General features: G+C 35.8%; 1 protein-coding gene across 9 annotated transcripts in view; it reads right to left on the bottom strand.

Moving 5' to 3' along the window:
• Window positions 1-18,940, bottom strand: part of FUT8 (fucosyltransferase 8) — a 331,756-nt gene that overhangs the window by 255,403 nt on the left and 57,413 nt on the right. For 5 of the 9 annotated variants that reach the window (XM_022570337.3, XM_089907845.1, XM_022570343.3 and 2 more), the window contains exon 2: window positions 14,376-14,473. The exons of the other annotated variants lie outside the window; for them this stretch is intronic. The gene's annotated coding sequence lies outside the window, so the exon portion shown is untranslated. The remainder of the gene's footprint in view (window positions 1-14,375; window positions 14,474-18,940) is intronic. 9 annotated transcript variants of the gene reach the window in all.

Raw genomic sequence — 18,940 nt, 5'->3', positions numbered from 1 at the left:
TAATGGAAGAGGGAGATGCCGTAGCAGTAGTACAGTAGTTATAGTAATATTACTAGTAAGCATAATATGCCAAGAAAAATATAATTTTGCTTTGTTGATCCTGAACCATGTAAAATATCAGGGTCCTTGTTAGAAGCAATAATTCTTTCTCTACAGATCCATAACTGAATGCTATGGCACACTGTAACTTGACCAGAGAAGTCTAGAGTTGAAGAAACTTTGGAGAATAGGTACTTGAATTTTAGCTTTAAAAATATCTCTGCAATCAACTCAACGGTCATCTCCTTCAAGTGCCATTCTCAAACTCCTTAATCTTCCACTCTGGGGATATCATTACTCCCTCCCTATGTTCACAAAGCATATTTTATATGAGCACAGTTCCCTATTTGTCATAACTGTAGAGACTTCTGTCTTTCCTTTGGACTTTTGCCTCCTCAAGACTTTAATTCATATCTTATCCATGTGGTTGTCTCGGGCACTCAACAGAGTACCTGAATCACAATAAAAGTTCGATTAACAATTGCCCCGTTTAAAAAACATTCAATTATCTAGTGTATAATTTACAATGAAAATTAACTAATGGTTGCTAAAGATTGTGCATAAAGAATTAGGTGGGTTCAGAATCATCAGACTCAGTAGAAGTTTCTGTTAGTACTGACTTTCCATTCAAATGACTAAACTCAATTCAACTCTAAACACAAAGTCACAGGACAGAGGAAAAGTCAGAAGCCTACAGAGAAATCTAATAAGGAATCCTGACAAAGATGTCAAATTAAACCCACAAACATGAGGTAAGAAAAATCCAATTTGTAAGTACAACATAAAATATTAAATTATTTGACTAAAGACAATTTACAACCTAAGGGTGAGAGTCTAGAATACCAAGTTTGACATATCTAAGACATCATTTTTATCACCTAGTTACAAATTTTCAATTTTTTCGACTAGAACTGTGTGAATCACTTTGGCAGTATAAGCCCTAAAGCATTGTTTTCTAATCATATGAGGAAAAAAATCCATTTTTCAAGATCCAGTAAAAGTTAATTAGCCCTGTGGGAGAGAACATGAAATACATAAAATATTCCTTAAAAGAAAGACAGAGGAACTAAAAGAAAGAGAGACTGAGACCTCTGAAAATCCAGGCAAGGAAACAGCACAGAGAAAAGCTAAACCAAAAGACATGGAAAAGCTAGGGCTTCCCTGATGGTGCAGTGGTTAAGAATCTGCCTGCCAATGCAGGGGACGTGGGTTCAAGCCCTGCTCCAGGAAGATCCCGCATGCCGCAGAGCAACTAAGCTTGTGCGTCACAACTACTGAGCCTGCGCTCTGGAGCCCGAGTGCCACAACTACTGAAGCCCACGCGCCTACAGCCCCTGCTCTGCAACAAGAGAAGCCACCCAGTGAGAAGCCCTGGCACTGCAAGGAAGAGTAGCCCCTGCTCACCGCTTAGCCCGTGCGCAGCAACAAAGACCCAACGCAGCCAAAAATAAAAAATAAATAAATTTATTTTAAAAAAAAAAGACATGGAAAAGCTAAATGCACACACAGTTTATCACAGTGATAGGTCTGATCAACCTAATAATACCTTTCTCAATGAAAAAAATATTACTATTAAAAACACAATGATGCAGAATGAGAAAACGCACTACTAATTGCAAAAAGAAAAGCACAGATTTAAAAATAAATTATGATCACAACTAGGTAAAATCATCTATACAAAAAAGGACTAGAAAGCACATACACCCACATGGTAACTATAGTCATGTTACACTGGTGGAACTAAGGGTGATTCTCTTATTTTAAGAAGAAGTTGTCTAAATTTTCTGTAACACAGTAATTTTTTAACATGAATGTTTTACAAAAGAAAATAAAGAAAACTACATTTTATGTATAATTTAGACCAATTTCTCTTTCTATGTCTCAATTTCTACCAAGATATCTAATACTCGTGATGTGCATTAAGTTTTTTAACACATCACAGAAAATTTAAGGATTAACATTACCCTATTCTACTCATAAAAATAATTAGTGAGCAATGTACTAATTAAATTAAGACACCCAGTCTAAATAGGTCATCCAATTAATTGGTTCCATAAATACAAAGTATCAGCACAAGGTTTTAATAACCACTCTTAGCATCATCAGTATATTTATCAGAGTGCAAATTAGTGTAATTTGACATGACTCTATTCCCAAACAGGCTGTAAAAATCTGGTATTTTTTGTAAGGTATACACGTATAAAAATGAAACTTTGACTATCAACATAGGAAACAAAGGTGGCTGTCGCCCCCAAATACACTTGCCAACAGAATAACAGTAAATGGGCTAAGAACGAGCCATCTCACCGATAACATAAGTCAGTCCTAGTATCAACTTCCCTCTAGAAAAGTTCTTTACTCGTTCTTGCAAATTACAATGCATGACCTCAAAATGTACAAACCTGATGCCAGAAGGAAATCACATTCCAAATGAGTAATACTGCCAAATCAGGCAAAGGGTTTTGTACCAAGTCTTTACCATTACGAAACTGTGGAAAAGATTCAAAACTAATCTTCAATCAGGTCCAGCATGTAAAGAATTTGGAATTCATCAACCTTGTCCTTACAACAATAAAAAAGCTGAAAAGAAAAAAAGAAAATCAACCACTCTTCTTAAATCTGTCAGAGAATTAAAGCCAGAGAGCAAACCTCCACCCTGAAAACTAGAGAGGGAGACAGGTAGATACAGAGAATAGCAGTGTGCAAGAAGCAAAAGCCCAGGAAGATAAACCCTCAGATGGAGCCAGTATTAGTAGGAACACTTTAAACAGTAAATGACGAATTGCTGGAGACTCAGTGTAGACTAGCTTAGAAGGAAAACCTGTGAGTGGACTCAGTCTTTGAAAGGTCCCAACAGTTTCTTGACTTTTACCTCCAGAAGCCCTACCACATTTTCAACTGTGATAATCTGAGAAAAATCTCTTTGCTTCCAGCAGGGGGCGGGGAAAAGTAATCATTTTTAAATATACCCAGAGCTCTCTGTTCTTCTTAAAAAGGACTGCCTGAAAAAATAAACAAAAAAAAAATTATTTTAACAGAGCCTAACGTACCAGGACTTTACAGTGTCTAGCCAACCTGGGATAAAGGAAGTACCTAATTCCAGCTCCCTCTACCCTTCAAACAGGGGAAGAGATACCCAAATCAGGCTTAAAAAACTGAGACCTAATCACAGTACTACAGAACTCCCACCACCTTACCTCCACATCAATACAACTCCTGTACAATAACAGAGGATTACAGGTAAAGGAACTTCAAGTTTGAGACCCTATTTAAGGATTCTCTACGCAACCCAAAGACAACACAGCAAACCAAAACAAGGACACTACAAGAAATATTAGCCTCTGACACCACAGCTACAGCAAACAGTAAATGCAGCCTAACTCCTAGTCAGATAAACATAAAACCTCACACTAAAGGCCTATTTACCTCCTCTTTTTTATCTAATATATCATGTCTGGATATCAACAAAAAAATTACAAAGCATTGTAAAGGCAAAAAACACAATCTGAAGAAACAAAGCATGCCTCAAAACCAGGCTCATATACAGCAGAGGTTTTAGAATTATCACTGGGTTAAAAATAGCTATGGTAAATATGCAAAGGGCTCTAATGGAAAAAGTGAACAACATTTAAGAACAAATGGGTAATACAAGCAGAGATATGGAAACTCTAAGAAAAGATCAAACGGAAATGTTACAAATCAACAACACTATAACAAAAAGAATGTCTTTGGTAATACGACACCAAACCAGATGCAGGAAGCTTCGTGTACATCAAGCAGGATAAATACTAAAATACTTATACCCAGGCATATCATAATAAAACTACAGAATAGATGAGAAAATCTGAAAAGAATCAGGAAAAAAAAACAGAGAGAAGGAAAAATAAACCTACCTAGAGAGGAGCAAAATAAGAATTACATTGAACTTCTCTTCAAAAACCATGCAAGCAAAATTAGTAGAGTGAAATACTGAGTGTTAAAAAAAAAAAAAAAAAAACACCAACCTAGAATTCTGTATCCAGCAAAATTATCCTTCAAAAGTGAAAAAGAAATACTTTCTCTGACAAACAAAAATTGAGAGAACTGAAAACCTACTGACCTGCCTAGCAAGAAATGTTAAAAGAAGTTCTTCAGACAGAAAGAAAATTACATAGGCAGAAACATGGATTACATAAAGAAATGACGAGCATAAGAGAAGGAATATACAAAGGTAAAATTAAATCTCTTATTTTTCTTATTCTTAATCTAACAGACAATGTGTTCAAAGCAATATATTTTGTGATCACAGCTTACAGATAAATTAAATGAATGACAGAAATGCTATAAGGCATGTGAGAGAGGAATTGGGAATACTCTGTTATAAGGTACTTGTAGTATCCATGATGCAGTGTAGTGTTATTTGAAAATGAACTTGGATTAGCTATAAATGTATAATTGCATACTCTGAGCAACCACTAAAAAAAAAGTTTTTTAAGAAATATAATGATATACTAAGATAGGATAGAAAATGGAACAATATAAAATGCTCAATTAAAATGAGAGAAAGCAGAAACAGAGTGGAAGGCCAAAATAAAGAAAAAGGAAACCAAAAACCCAAGAACAAGAGCAAGGAATAGAAAACAGTTAAAAATATGGTAAATATTAATTCAGGTATATCAATAATTACTTTAAATGTCAGTGATCTAAATATACCAATTAGCGTGAAGCAAAAGACAAGACCCAACTATAGGTTGTCTGCAAGAAACCCACTTATAAAGGCATAGATATATTAAAGGAAAAGGGATGAAGTTAGATACACTATGCTAACACTAATCAAAAGAAAACTAGAGTAGCTATATTAATTTCAGAAAAAGCTGACTTCAAAGCAAGGAAAATTTCCAGCAATAAGGAGAAACAATATGTAATGATAGAGGGTCAATTCTCCAAGAAGATATAACTATCCTCATACACATGCAGCTAACAACAGAACAAAATACTTGAGGTAAAAACTAGCAGAACTACAAAAAGAAATATATAAATTCACTATTATATCTGGAGATTTCAATACCCCTCTATGAGTAACTAACAGAACCAATAGGCCGAAAATCAGTAAAATATCATAGAACTGAATAGCACCATCAATCAACTGGATCTAATTGACATCTATAGACTACTTCATCCAACAACAGCAGAATACACATTCTTCTCAAGGTCAAAGGGAACATTCACCAAGACAGACTACATTCTGGACCAGGAAACACACCTTAAGAAATTTAAAATAACACATTATATTCTGAACTATGCTCTCAGACCACAATAAAATTAAACTAGAAAATAATAACAGAAGATAGCCAGAAAATCCCCAAATATTTGGAGAGTAACAACATACACAAATAATACATGAGTCAAACAAAGTGCTGAGGAATTTTTTTAAAAAATTTTTAACTAAATAAAAATGAAAATAAAGCATCAAAATTTGTGGGATACAGCAAATGCCATACTACATTTTCTGTCTGAGAGAGAAACTTATATAACACTGGATGCATATATTTAAACAGAAGAAAGCTAAAGTCAATCACCCAAGTTTCTGCCTTAGGAAACTAGAAAAAGAAGAACAAATTAAGTTCAATATAAGCAGCAGAAAAGAAATAATAAAAATCAGAGCAGAAATCGATGAAATTGGAAACAGGTAAACAGTAGAGAAAATCAACAAAACTAAAAGCTGATTCTTTGAAAAGATCAACAAAATGAATAAACCCCTAGCCAAGCTTCCCAAGGAGAAAAGGAAAAAAGAAGCAAATTACTAATATCATATATGAAAGAGGGGCCATCACTAGCAATCCTACAAACATTAAAATGATAATAAAGAAATATTATGAATAGCTCTAGGCCCACAAATTTGCTAACTTAGAAGAAATGGACCAATTCTTTGAAAGACACAATCTACCAAAGCACACACAAGGAGAAACAGATCATCTGAATAGGCCTGTATTGATCAAAGAAACCGAATAAACAATCATCTTCCAATAGAATACTGTAAGTCAATTATACTTCAAGAAAAAATAAAGAAAAGAAAAAAAAGGAAAAAATGTGTTCAACATGGTTTTTCCTTCCTTCCTTCTATGGAGCTGCAGGAGTAGCTGGGGAGGAGGGGAAGGGATTCCTCTAGGTTCTCAAGCATCTATAAATCAAAAAAATAAACACTACATAGAAAGTGAAGACTGTGAACCATAAAAGAAATCAAGTACATCCATACCCTACCATCATGCTCACTTCAGAAAAGGTTATTTCATTTTCTGAACTCAGCAACAACACATTCTTCTAACTTTAAACGAATTAACTGACCTGAAGAATGTCTTCCTTCTAAATACAATATTCAAACTGAAAAATAAAATATGTAAGTCAGAGAGATGGGCTAATTCCATGTTTACCTAATATCTTCATTAATGATCTTCACCCAAGTAAACAAAGCATAAATTAAGTCAGAATACATTCACAAGTCAGAATCTATCAGATCAGCACTTAAAGCATTCTATTTCTTTTTTCAATTATTTCACTCCAACAAAATGAATACCAATATGGTATATAGCAGACACTCAACAATTACAGAACTTTAGAACCTGAGAGCTAGGAAGGCCCTCAGAGATCCATTCCTCTTCTCTTCTTCCAGACGTCCCATTTTACCCATTGAGAAACTAATAGCTGGAAAAGACAGTAACTTTCCCAAGCTAGTTAACAGCAGGACAGCAACTACAACCAAGGCACCTTGATTTCCATATTGGTATACTTTTCACTACACGTCATGCTGTTGTCAAGAACTCTGATGAGCCTGAGATTCCTACATGCAAGCTAAGCAATCGGCCATGACAGTTTCATGGATACTGAGAACCAAAACCATCTAGCCACACACAGATTGAACACTGAGGATCGAAACCATATACTCCTTGTACTGCATTGAATACTGTCCCCCCAAAATTTATGAACACTAGAACATGTGAATTTGACCTTGTTTGGACATAGGGTGTTTGCAGATGTAATCAAGGTAACATGAGGTCATATTGGATTAGGGTGAGCCCTAATCCAATGACTGGCATCCTTATAAAAAGAGGGAAATTTGGACACAGATACAGAGTGAAGATCACCATGTAAAGATGGAGGCAGAGATTAAAGTTATGCTGCCACAAGCCAAGAAACACCAAGGCCTGCTTAAAAATACCAGAAGCTAAAAGAGAGACGAAAGAATTCTTCCCCTAGGGGCTATTATTTTAAGCCACCAATTGTGTGGTAATTTGTTATAGCATCCCTAGGAAACTAATACACCTACACACACACACATCTTTCTGTGTACATTAGCCTGACTTTACTAGTCCAATGCCTTCATTAGCATACTCTACTATTCCAGGAGATTCTTGCAGGGACATAACTTGATTGTTCATTACAGAAGCTTCAGGAAAGACGCATCAACTCTTCAACAGAAAGCATCAACAGTTTTTAAAATCCTTGCATTGCTGTTTTGACCAATTCTACTGTAAATTGTTATATCATGATACTTATTCAATCTTAATCAAGCCCGATCACCACCACTGCAAACTCAAATTAAATCAAACTTCAAATTCTAAAATTTTTACCTTGACTTTGTCCCTCTAAGGGACTACCAAAGTTCTGTCAAGGTGGTGTTCTCCTTTACTGCAGTAAGCAATAAACTCAGCTTTGTTTTATCAATAGGTTGTGTTAGTGATATTTGGTGAGCCAGCATCAAATAATCCTGGCAGAAAATATGACACTCCAGGGTCACAGACAAAGAAAAGTTTACTACTCAAAACAATAGCAGTAGCCAGTGTATCATCTTTTGCATTGGTTCCCAAAGCTCTAATCCCTAAAGGGCAATACAAGGAGAGCCAGATGATGCCTGCACACACAGTGAGTTACATTACAGGAGAAGAAAGCTGAAGCTTACGAAACACCAGTATTTTAAAGGAGTTGCAAGCAAATGTATCCCACCTACTCCCCAGAGGGCTTATCTTGACTATCCTGGACAGCGAGGAAATCTGCCCTCTGTCCTTATGGTAATACAATTTCTATCTTCCCAGGCTGTTTGCTATGCAAATTTCCTTGAGAAGATTGCCCTCAACAAAAGCTGCCAATGCCTCTGCTCAGAAGATGTGCTGAAGCACAAGAGACTCATGGCGAATCAGATCCCAATAGGTGTCTCCTCTGTCCTAAGGGGCTAAAGATACTAACTTCAGGATGAAGTTAGTGTAATAAAATGAGCAGAAAATGTTCCAGGAAGAAAAAAAATTAGAGCAAAGAGGTATACTTCCTGTATAACTTAAAACCACTTTGAGTCTCTTAAACATGGCTTTAACTCTCTTAACACTGCTTTACATCAAATATCCAAAAGTAAATAATTATATGTTTGATTCCTATTTTTATTTTAAATTATTCCATTTCTAAAACAGTATATTGAACAAGTTTTTTTTTTTGCTAATTTTCTAGGCTCAGTAGTGCTCATGAAAAAAAAAGAAAACTGTTTGGTATTTCTGAACTTCACCAATTATACCTGTAAATATGATTATTAAGTGAAATCCTCCAGAGCCGAATATAATTCACATTTTAGGGTCCTTAGATTTTAAACAAGAAATCTAAGGTCCATATCTATCTAAAGTTTGTAAAAATTTGGGTCTTATTTAAATATTATACTTTTTTTTTTTTTTGCGGTACGTGGGCCTCTCACCGCCGTGGCCTCTCCCACTGTGGAGCACAGGCTCCGGACGCGCAGGCCCAGCGGCCATGGCTCACAGACCCAGCCGCTCCACGGCATGTGGGATCCTCTCGGACTGGGGCACAAACCCGTGTCCCCTGCATCGGCAGGCAGACTCTCAAGCACTGTGCCACCAGGGAAGCCCTAAATATTATACATTTTAAATTAAGCCAAATAAAAATTTTTGAGGCTGTTGAAAAATAAAAAATAATTTCTTCGATTTTTCTAGCTATATATTCAATATTAGCATATTTTTTGCATCTGTTTGAAAATTAAGATCATATCTCATACCATTTCAATAGTATCCTGTTTTAACTTAAAATCAATTGAAAAATAAATTAAAACTGAGTTTTGTAAATCAACAATTTTAAATTGAGCAATTTAACTTTATTCCAACCCTAAGATCAAGCAATGATCCCATGAGGAAGAGAGGCAGGATGATGAGTAAAATGAGCACTACATAACATGTCTCCAGCTATCTGTGTGACTAAAAGCATATCACCTCACCTCTCTGGGTCTCCATTTTCCTGTTTACAAAAAAACAACAGGCATTAGACTAAATGTTCAAGGTCAATTTTGCTTAAGAGTTCTATAAGGAGTACAGCTTTCACAGTTCTAATTCTATTTTCTCATGATTTCAGAAAACTGACTTCCTACTTCTTGCCCTGACAATCTTGAAGAATCTATGGATGAAATGTGCTCTAGTGAACTCAAAGTAGCCCACTAATGGGTGGGACTAAGTCATTCATTCAGCAAGTAATAATACTTGCTGTAGGAATATTTACTTCAGAAAGCACCAAAATCTAAAATGATCCTTGCCATCAAGAAGTTCAATCTTCTATTTGAGAACTCAGAAGTAAGTATGTACATGAAATTCTAATAAACTTTAGGAAATATATGATATTTGTCTTAAAAATTTATGCCATGCTCTTTGGCAAATGGAATCTGTATTGCCAGATGCTAGCTATTCATCCCTTTTCTAATATTTGACCTTCAGTAATATTTTTGATGTTGTATTATAAAGTTATGCCAATTGACTTTTCACACCCAAACTTTGTCCTCTTTACATACTTTTTTTTTTTTTTTTGCAGTACGCGGGCCTCTCACTGTTGTGGCCTCTTCCGTTGCGGAGCACAGGCTCCAGACGCACAGGCGCAGCGGCCACGGCTCACGGGCCCAGCTGCTCCGCGGCATGTGAGATCTTCCCGGACCGGGGCACGAACCCGTGTCCCCTGCATCGGCAGGCCACTGCGCCACCAGGGAAGTACATTTTTAAAATAGGAGAATTCTTATAAATACTTGTCTTTTCTAAACAGGTGACTCTCAGAGCTACCTATATTGTGAGGGTTAACTATATAAAAGCATGTAGATTTCTGATCTAACTGTATACTCAAGAAAGCTACCTGATTTTTCAATAATCAGGAAACACCATAAGTTTCAATATACCCCCTAATAATTTTGCATCACCTCTCTTCTTTTACTCAAAATGAACATAAATTTTAGGTATCTTCCCCTACCCACAAGATCTGTTAAATTTTCTCTAGTTTACTTTTAATGACATATTTAAAAAGAAATGCAACCCCAACCCAAAAAGGCAACAAATCATCATGGTCTCTTAATAACAACAACAAAAAGTAACATTCTTTTAATAAAGAATATATAATCAGGGCTTCCCTGGTGGCGCAGTGGTTAAGAATCTGCCTGCCAATGCAGGGGACATGGGTTCAAGCCCTGGTCTGGGAAGATCCCAAATACCACAGAACAACTAAGCCTGTGTGCCACAACTACTGAAGGCCGCGTGCTCTAGGGCCCACGTGCTGCAACTACCGGGCCCACGTGCCGCAACCACTGAGCCCACGTGCCGCAACTACTGAAGCCCACATGCCTGGAGCCCATGCTCTGCAACAAGAAAAGCCACCGCAATGAGAAGCCTGCACACGGCAACGAAGAGTAGCCCCTGCTCGCCACAACTAGAGAAAGCCTATGAACAGCAATGAAGACCCAATGCACCCAAAAATTAAATTTAAAAAAATATTTTTAAAAAAAGAAAATATAATCACATTTTTATTTTAAAATTTATGGCTCCACAGTAAACAGTGGAACTTATTCCTGAATTGTAAGGAGAGTATAACATACAAAAATTAATGTATTGGGTTGGCCAAAAAGTTCATTCGCGTTTAAGTAAAAATAAAAGAAACATTTTTCATTTTCACCAATATTTCAACATATTCATTAACCGAGAGAACTCTTTGGCCAACCCAATAATATGCCACATCAACAAAATAAACGAAAAACTCACATGATCATCTTGATGCATAAAAAGCTTTTGACAAAATACAACATCCTTTCATGATAAAAACACTCAACTAAATAGGAATAGCAGGAAACTACCTTAACATAATAAAAGCCATGTATGAAAAACCCACAGCAAACATCATACTCAATGGTCAAAGACTGAAAGCTCTTCCTCTAAGATCAGGAACAAGGTAAGGATGCCCACTTTCTCCACTTCCATTCGATATAGTACTGAAAGCCCTAGCCAGAGCAATTAGGTAAAAAAAAAAAGAATATAAGGCATTCAAACTGAAAAGGACGAAGTAAAATTATCTCTGTTTGCAGATAATGTGATCTTATACGTAGAATACCCTAAAGACTCCACCAAAAACAGCTGTTAGAACTGATAAATGAATTCAGCAAAGTAGAAGGATACAAAGTCAAAGACAAAACTCAGTTGCATTTCTATACACAATGAACAATCTGAAAAGGAAATTACAAAAATAATTCTATTTACAGTAGCATAGAAAAGAATAAAATACTTAGGAAATAACCTAACCAAGGAGGTGAGAGATTTATACAATGAAAACTACAAAATATTGCTGAAAGAAATTAAAGAAGACATAAATAAATGGAAACACATCTATGGTCATATACTGAAAGACTTAATATTGCTAAAATGTCAATACTACCCAAAGCAATCTACAGATTCCATGCAATGCTTATATCAAAATCCCAGTGACTCTTGTACAAATAGAGAAAAACCTATCGTAAGATTCACATGGAATCTCAAGGGACCCTGAATAGCCAAGACAATCTTGAAAAAGAACAGAAAAACTGGAGGATTCACACTTCCTGATTTCCATATTTTACTACAAAGCTATAGAAAACAAAATAGTGTGGCAATGGCATAAAGACAGAAACAGAGAGCTTAGAAATAAACTCTCATACATATGGTCAAATGATTTTTGAGGAGGGTGTTAAGACCATTCAATGAGAAAAAAGAAGCCTTTTGAACAAATGGTGCTGGGAAAACTGGATATCCACATACCTAATATCATATACAAAAATTAACTCAAAATGGATAAGTACCTAAATGTAAGACCTAAAATAATAAAACTCTTAGAAGAAACAAAGGGCAAAAGCATCATGACATTGAATTTAGTAATAATTTCTTGGATGGGGGGCACCAAAGACACAAATAAAAAAAGTGAAAAACAAGACAAATTTGATTTCATGAAAATTAAAACTTTTGGGCATCATAAGATACTACCCACAGAGTAAAAAGGCAACCCACAGAATAGAAGAAAATACTTGCAAGTCATATATCTGATAAGTGATTATTATCCAGAATATGTAAGAACTCCTAAAAATCAACACAACAGCAACAAAAACAACAAAAAACCAGCACAACTCAAAACTGGAAAAAAGGACTTGAAAAGCCATTTCTCCAAAGGAGATATATAAATTACCAATATGAAATGCCATGAAAAGATGCTCAATGTCACCAATCATTAGGGAAATGCAAATGAAAACTATAGTGTGATACCACCTATTAAGATGGCTACTTTAAAAATAAATAAAGAATAAATAGAGAGATAAATAAATAAGCAAACAGAAAATAATAAGCATTGGCAAGGATGTGGAGAAGTTGGAACCCCTGTGTATTACTAGTGGAAATGTAAAATGGTACAGCTCCTGTGGAAAACAGCATGGTGGTTTCTCAAAAACTTAAAAACAGAATTATCATATGATGCAACAATTTCACTTCTGAGTACATACACAAAAAGAAATGAAAGCAGGGTCTTGAAAAGATCTTTGTACACTCATGTTCATAGCCGCATTATTCACAGTAGCTAAAACATGGAAGCAACCCAGCTATCCATCAACTGATGAGTGGATAAAAAAATGTGGTATATACATACAATGAAATATCATTTAACCTTACAAAGGAAGGAAATTCTGCAATATGCTACAAACGGGTGAACCTTGAGCACACTATGCTAAGTGAAATAAGTCAGTCACAAAAAGACAAATACTATATAATTCCACTCATATAAAGCACTTAGAGTAGTCAAAACAATAAAGTATCATGGTGCTTGCCAGGGGTTGGGGGGAGCACAGAATGGAGAGTTACTGCTTAATGGGTACAGAGTTTCAGTTTTACAAGATGAAAAGTTATGGGGATGGATGGTGGTGATGGCTGTACAACAATGTGAATGTATTTAACACCACTGAACTGTACATTTAAAAATGGTTAAGAAGGTACATTTTACGTACATTTTATCAAAGGAAAAAAAAAAGAAAAAATAGTGTGACTGCAATAATCACCAAAAACTAGAAACTCCCCAATGTCCATCAGATGGTGAATGGATAAACTAACAGCAGTATATCCATACAATAGAACACTACTCAGCAATAAAATGAATGAACTACTGGTACACACAACATGGGTGAATCCAAATGCATTATGCTAAGTGAAAGAAGCCAGATTTTAAAAGCTACACACTAAATGATTTCATTTAAATGATATACTGGAAAAAGTAAACAACAAGGACAAAAAACAGATCTGTGATTTCTAGGGATTGAGGTGGAGAGAGAGGTTGACTACAAAAAGGCAACGTGAGTGAATTTCAAAGATTATGGTAAAGAATATATATTTGTCAAAACTCACAGACTGAACAAAAAACAAATAAATAAAAATTTGAGTGTATAAATGAAATAAGAACAAAACTTTTTTTTTTTTTTTTTTTTTTTGCAGTACACGGGCCTCTCACTGTTGTGGCCTCTCCCGTTGCGGAGCACAGGCTCCGGACACACAGTCTCAGCGGCCATGGCTCATGGGCCTAGCCACTCCACGGCATGTGGGATCTTCCCGGACCAGGGCACGAACCTGTGTCTCCTGCATCAGCAGGCGGACTCTCGACCACTGCGCCACCAGGGAAGCCCAAGAATGAAACTTTTAAAAGCTACTAAAAATTTCAAAAAATTTTAAGATGAGCTGTTTATTTCAGCATCAAATATGCCACACAACAATGCCAAAAGTACAGTGTACCATATTCAGCCACAACTTGTTTTACCTGGCCCTTACTTTACAGTAAAAAACTATAAAACAGGAAATAAAATATTTTTCCATTTTATACACTACAGATTTTACATAGTAGGTAGCATAGTAGGTACATAATTCAATAGAGTTTAGATTGACTTGGCCCTTCTACTTCACTGGTATATACATATGTAGCTTTAAATACAAAAGTATCCATTTCTCAAAATATTAACATATAATTGGAAGAGAGAAGTACTGTCCACAAAATCTACTAACCTGAATTTGATCAGCTAATCAATGAAGGCAATAGAGCCCTTTATTGTGAATGGAAACATCATCAGGGTCATGGGTGCTCTCTTAGCAAAAGCAGCAACCTAGAACAAATAAACAAACAAACAAGCATTGGCACCGCCCACTGCCCAAACCTCACCCCTGCTTAGGCCCCACCCTCCACAGCCAAGGCCTTTTCCAACTCTTTAATTTCTCCTCCCCTTTTTTACTACTGTGGTTCTGTTTTACCTTCCGATTGTTGTTTCATCTATATTTTTTTTTTTCTAACATATCTGTTAGTTCCCTAGTCTAACTTTATTGTTTACATTGTTATTGTTCTCCCTTCTTTTTTTTTTTGCCACCCCATTCGGCTTGCAGGATCTTGGTTCACGAGATGGGGATCAGGCCGAAACTCCTGCAGTGGGAGTTCAGAGTCCAAACCACTGGACTAACAGAGAACCTCAGACCCCAGGGAATATTCATCAGAATGAGGTCTCCCAGAGGTCCTCATCTCAGCACAAAGACCCAGCTCTACCCAACAGCCTAGAAACTCCAGTGTTGCAAGCCTCAAGCCAAACAACCAATAAGACAGGAACACAATCCCACTCATAAAAAAAAAGGAAAAAAAAATGAGACAGCAAAATAATATGTCACAGAGGAAGGAGCAAGGTAAAAACCTCCAAGACCAAATAAATGAAAAGGAAATAGGCAATCTACCTGAATAATAATTCAGAGTAATGATAGTAAAGATGATCCAGAATCTCACAAACAGAACGGAGGCACAGATTGAGAAAATACAAGAAATGTTTAAAAGGGATCTAGAAGAACTAAAGAAAAACAAACAGAGATGAACAACACAATAACTGAAATGAAGGGATTAATAACAGAATTACTGAGGCAGAACAACAAATAAGTGAGCTGGAAGACAAAATGGTAGAAATAACTGCCAAGGAGCAGAATAAAAAAAAAAAAGGATGAAAAGAATTGAAGACAACCTCGGAGACCTCTGGGACAACTCTAAACACACCAACATTCGAATTATAGGGGTCCTAGAATAAGAAGGGAAAAAGAAAGGGTCTGAGAAAATATTTGAAGAGATTATAGTGGAAAACTTCCCTAACATGGGAAAGGAAATAGTCACCCAAGTCCAGGAAGCACAGAGAGCCCCATACAGTATACACCCTATAAGAAACACACCAAGACACATATTAATCAAACTAACAAAAATTAAATTCAAAGAAAAAATATTAAAAGCAGCAAAGAAAAAATAAAAAACAACATACAAAGGAATCCCCATAAGGTTACGAGCTGATTTTTCAGCAGAAACTCTGCAGGCTAGGAGGGAGTGGGAGAATATACTTAAAGTGATGAAGAGAAACACCTACAACCAAGATTACTCTACCCAGCAAGGATGTCATTCAGATTCCACTGAGAAACCAAAAGTATTTCAGAAAAGCAAAAGCTAAGAGAATTCAGCACCACCAAACCAGCTCTACAACAAATGCTAAGGGAACTTCTCTAAGTGGGAAACACAAGAGAAGAAAAGGACCTATAAAAATAAACCCAAAACAATTGAGAAATCATAATAGGAACATACATATGGATAATTACCTTAAATGTGAATGGATTAAATGTGCCAACCAAAAGATACAGACTGGCTGAATGGATACAAAAACAAGACCTGTATATATGCTGTCTACAAGAGACCCACTTCAGACGTAGGGACACATACAGAGCGAAAGTGAAGGGATGGAAAAAGATATTCCACGCAAATGGAAAGCAAAAGAAAACTGGAGTAGCAATACTCATATCAGATAAAATAGACTTTAAAATAATGTTACAAGAGACAAGGAAGGACACTACATAATGATCAAGGGATCAATCCAAGAGGAATATATAACAATTATAAATATATATGCACCCAACATAGGAGTACCTCAATACATAAGGCAAATGCTAACAGCCATAAAAGAGGAAATCAACAGTAACACAATAATAGTGGGGGACTTTTAATATTTCATTTAAACCAATGGACAGAATCATGCAGAAAAAAAATTAATAAAGAAACGCAAGCTTTAAATGACACAACAGACCAGATAGATTTAATTGACGTTTATAGGACATTGCATCCAAAAACAGCAGATTACACTTTCTTCTCAAGTGCACACAGAACATTCTCCAGTATAGACCACATCTTCGGTCACAAATCAAGTATTGATAAAGTTAAGAAAACTGAAATCATATCAAGCATCTTTTCTGACCAAAGTGTGAGACTGGAAATTATTTGCAGGAAAAGAACATGAAAAACACAAACACGTGGAGGCTAAACAATACGCTACTAAATGACCAAGAGATCACTGAAAAAATTAGAGAGGAAATCAAAAAATACGTAGAGGCAAATGACAATGAAAACACGATGATCCAAAACCTATCTGATGCAGCAAAAGCAGTTCTAAGAGGGAAGTTCAGAGCATTCAATCTCACCTCAAGAAACAAGAAAAACCTTAAATAAACAATCTAACCCTACACCTAAAGCAAGTAGAGAAAGAAGCACAAAGAAAACCCAAAGTCAGGAGAAGGAAAGAAATCATAAATATCAAAGCAGAAATAAATGAAATAGAAACGAAGGAAACAACAGCAAAGATCAATAAAACTAAAAGCTAATTCTTTGAGAAGATAAACAAAATTGATAAACCCTTAGCCAGACTCATCACGAAAATAAGCAAGAGGATACAAATCAATAAAATTAAAAATGCAAAAGGAGAAATCACACCTGACACCGCAGAAATACAAAGGATTATAAGAGACTACTACAAACAACTATATGCCAATAAAATGGACAACCACAAAGAAATGGACAAATTCTTGGAAAGGTACAGTTTTCCAAGACTGAACCAGGAAGAATTAGAAAATACAAACAGACCTATCACAAGTAATGAAATTGAAACTGTAATTAAAAGTCTTCCAACAAACAAAAGTCCAGGACCAAATGGCTTCACAGGCAAATTCTACCAAACATTTAGAGAAGAGCTAACACCTATCCTTCATCAAACTCTTCCAAAAAAGTGCAGAGGCAGGAACACTCCAAAATTCGTTCTACGAAGCCACCATCACCCTGATACCAAAACCAGAAAAAGATATCACAAAAAAATTATAGACCAATATCACTGATGCAAAAATCCTCAACAAAATACTAGCAAATACAATCCAACAACATATTAAAAGGATCATACACCATGATCAAGTGTGATTTATCTCAGGAATGCAAGCATTCTTCAATATATGCCAATCACAATGCGAAATACCAAATTAAGGAATAAAAACAATATGATCATCTCAATAGATGTAGAAAAAGCTTTTGACAAAATTCAACACCCATTTATGATAAAAACTCTCTAGAAAATGGGCATAGAGGGAACCTATCTCAACATAATACAGGCCATATATGACAAACTCACAGCCAACATCGCTCTCAATGGTGAAAAACTGAAAGCATTTCCTCTAAGATCAGGAACAAGACAAGGATGTCCACTCTCGCCACTCTTACTCAACATAATTTTGGAAGTCCTAGCCACGGCAATCAGAAGAAAAAGGAATATAAATTGGAAAAGAAGAAGTAAAGCTGTCACTGTTCGCAGATAACATGATACTATACATAGAATATCCTAAAGATGCCACCAGAAAACTACTAGAACTAATCAATGAATTTGGTAAGCTGCAGGATACAAAATTACTGCACAGAAATCTCTGGCATTCCTATACACTAACAATGAAAAATCAAGAAAGAGAAATTAAGGAAACAATCCCATTTACCATCACAACAAAAAGAATAAAATACCTAGGAATAAACCTACCTAAGGAGGCGAAAGACTTGTACTCAGAATAAAACACTGATGAAAGAAATCAAAGATGACATAAACAGATGGAGAAGTATACCATGTTCTTGGATTGGAAGAATAAATATTGAGAAAATGATACTACCCAAAGCAATCTACAGGTTCAATGCAATCCCTATCAAATTACTAATGGCATTCTTCACAAAACTAGAACAAAAAATTTTATAATTCATATGGAAACACAAAAGACCCCAAATAGTCAAAGCATTCTTGAGAAAGAAAAACAGAGCTGGAGGAATCAGATTCCCTGACTTCAGACTATACTACAAAGCTACAGTCATCAAGACAGTATGGCACAAAAACAGAAATATAGATCAATGGTACAGGACAGAAAGCCCAGAGATAAACCCACGCACATATGGTCACCTAATTTACGACAAAGGAGGCAAGAACATACAATAGAGAAAAAACTGTCTCTTCAGTAAGTGGTGCTGGGAAAACTAGACAGCTACATGTAAAAGAATGAAATTAGAACACTCCCTAACATCATACACAAAAATAAACTCAAAATGGATTAAAGACCTAAATGTAAGACCAGACACTATAAAACTTAGAGGAAAACATAAGAAAAACACTCTTTGACCTAAACCACAGCAAGATCTTTTTTGACCCACCTCCTAGAGTAATGGAAATAAAAGCAAAATTAAACAAACGGGACCTAATGAAACTTAAAAG

The sequence above is a fragment of the Delphinapterus leucas genome, chromosome 2, assembly GCF_059928025.1.
Source record: "Delphinapterus leucas isolate spDelLeu-1000000601 "Yukka" chromosome 2, BTC_Dleu_Yukka2, whole genome shotgun sequence".
NCBI lineage: Eukaryota > Metazoa > Chordata > Mammalia > Artiodactyla > Monodontidae > Delphinapterus > Delphinapterus leucas.
The sequence above is the reverse complement of the archived record's forward strand: the minus strand, read 5'-3'. Positions and strand labels throughout refer to the sequence as shown.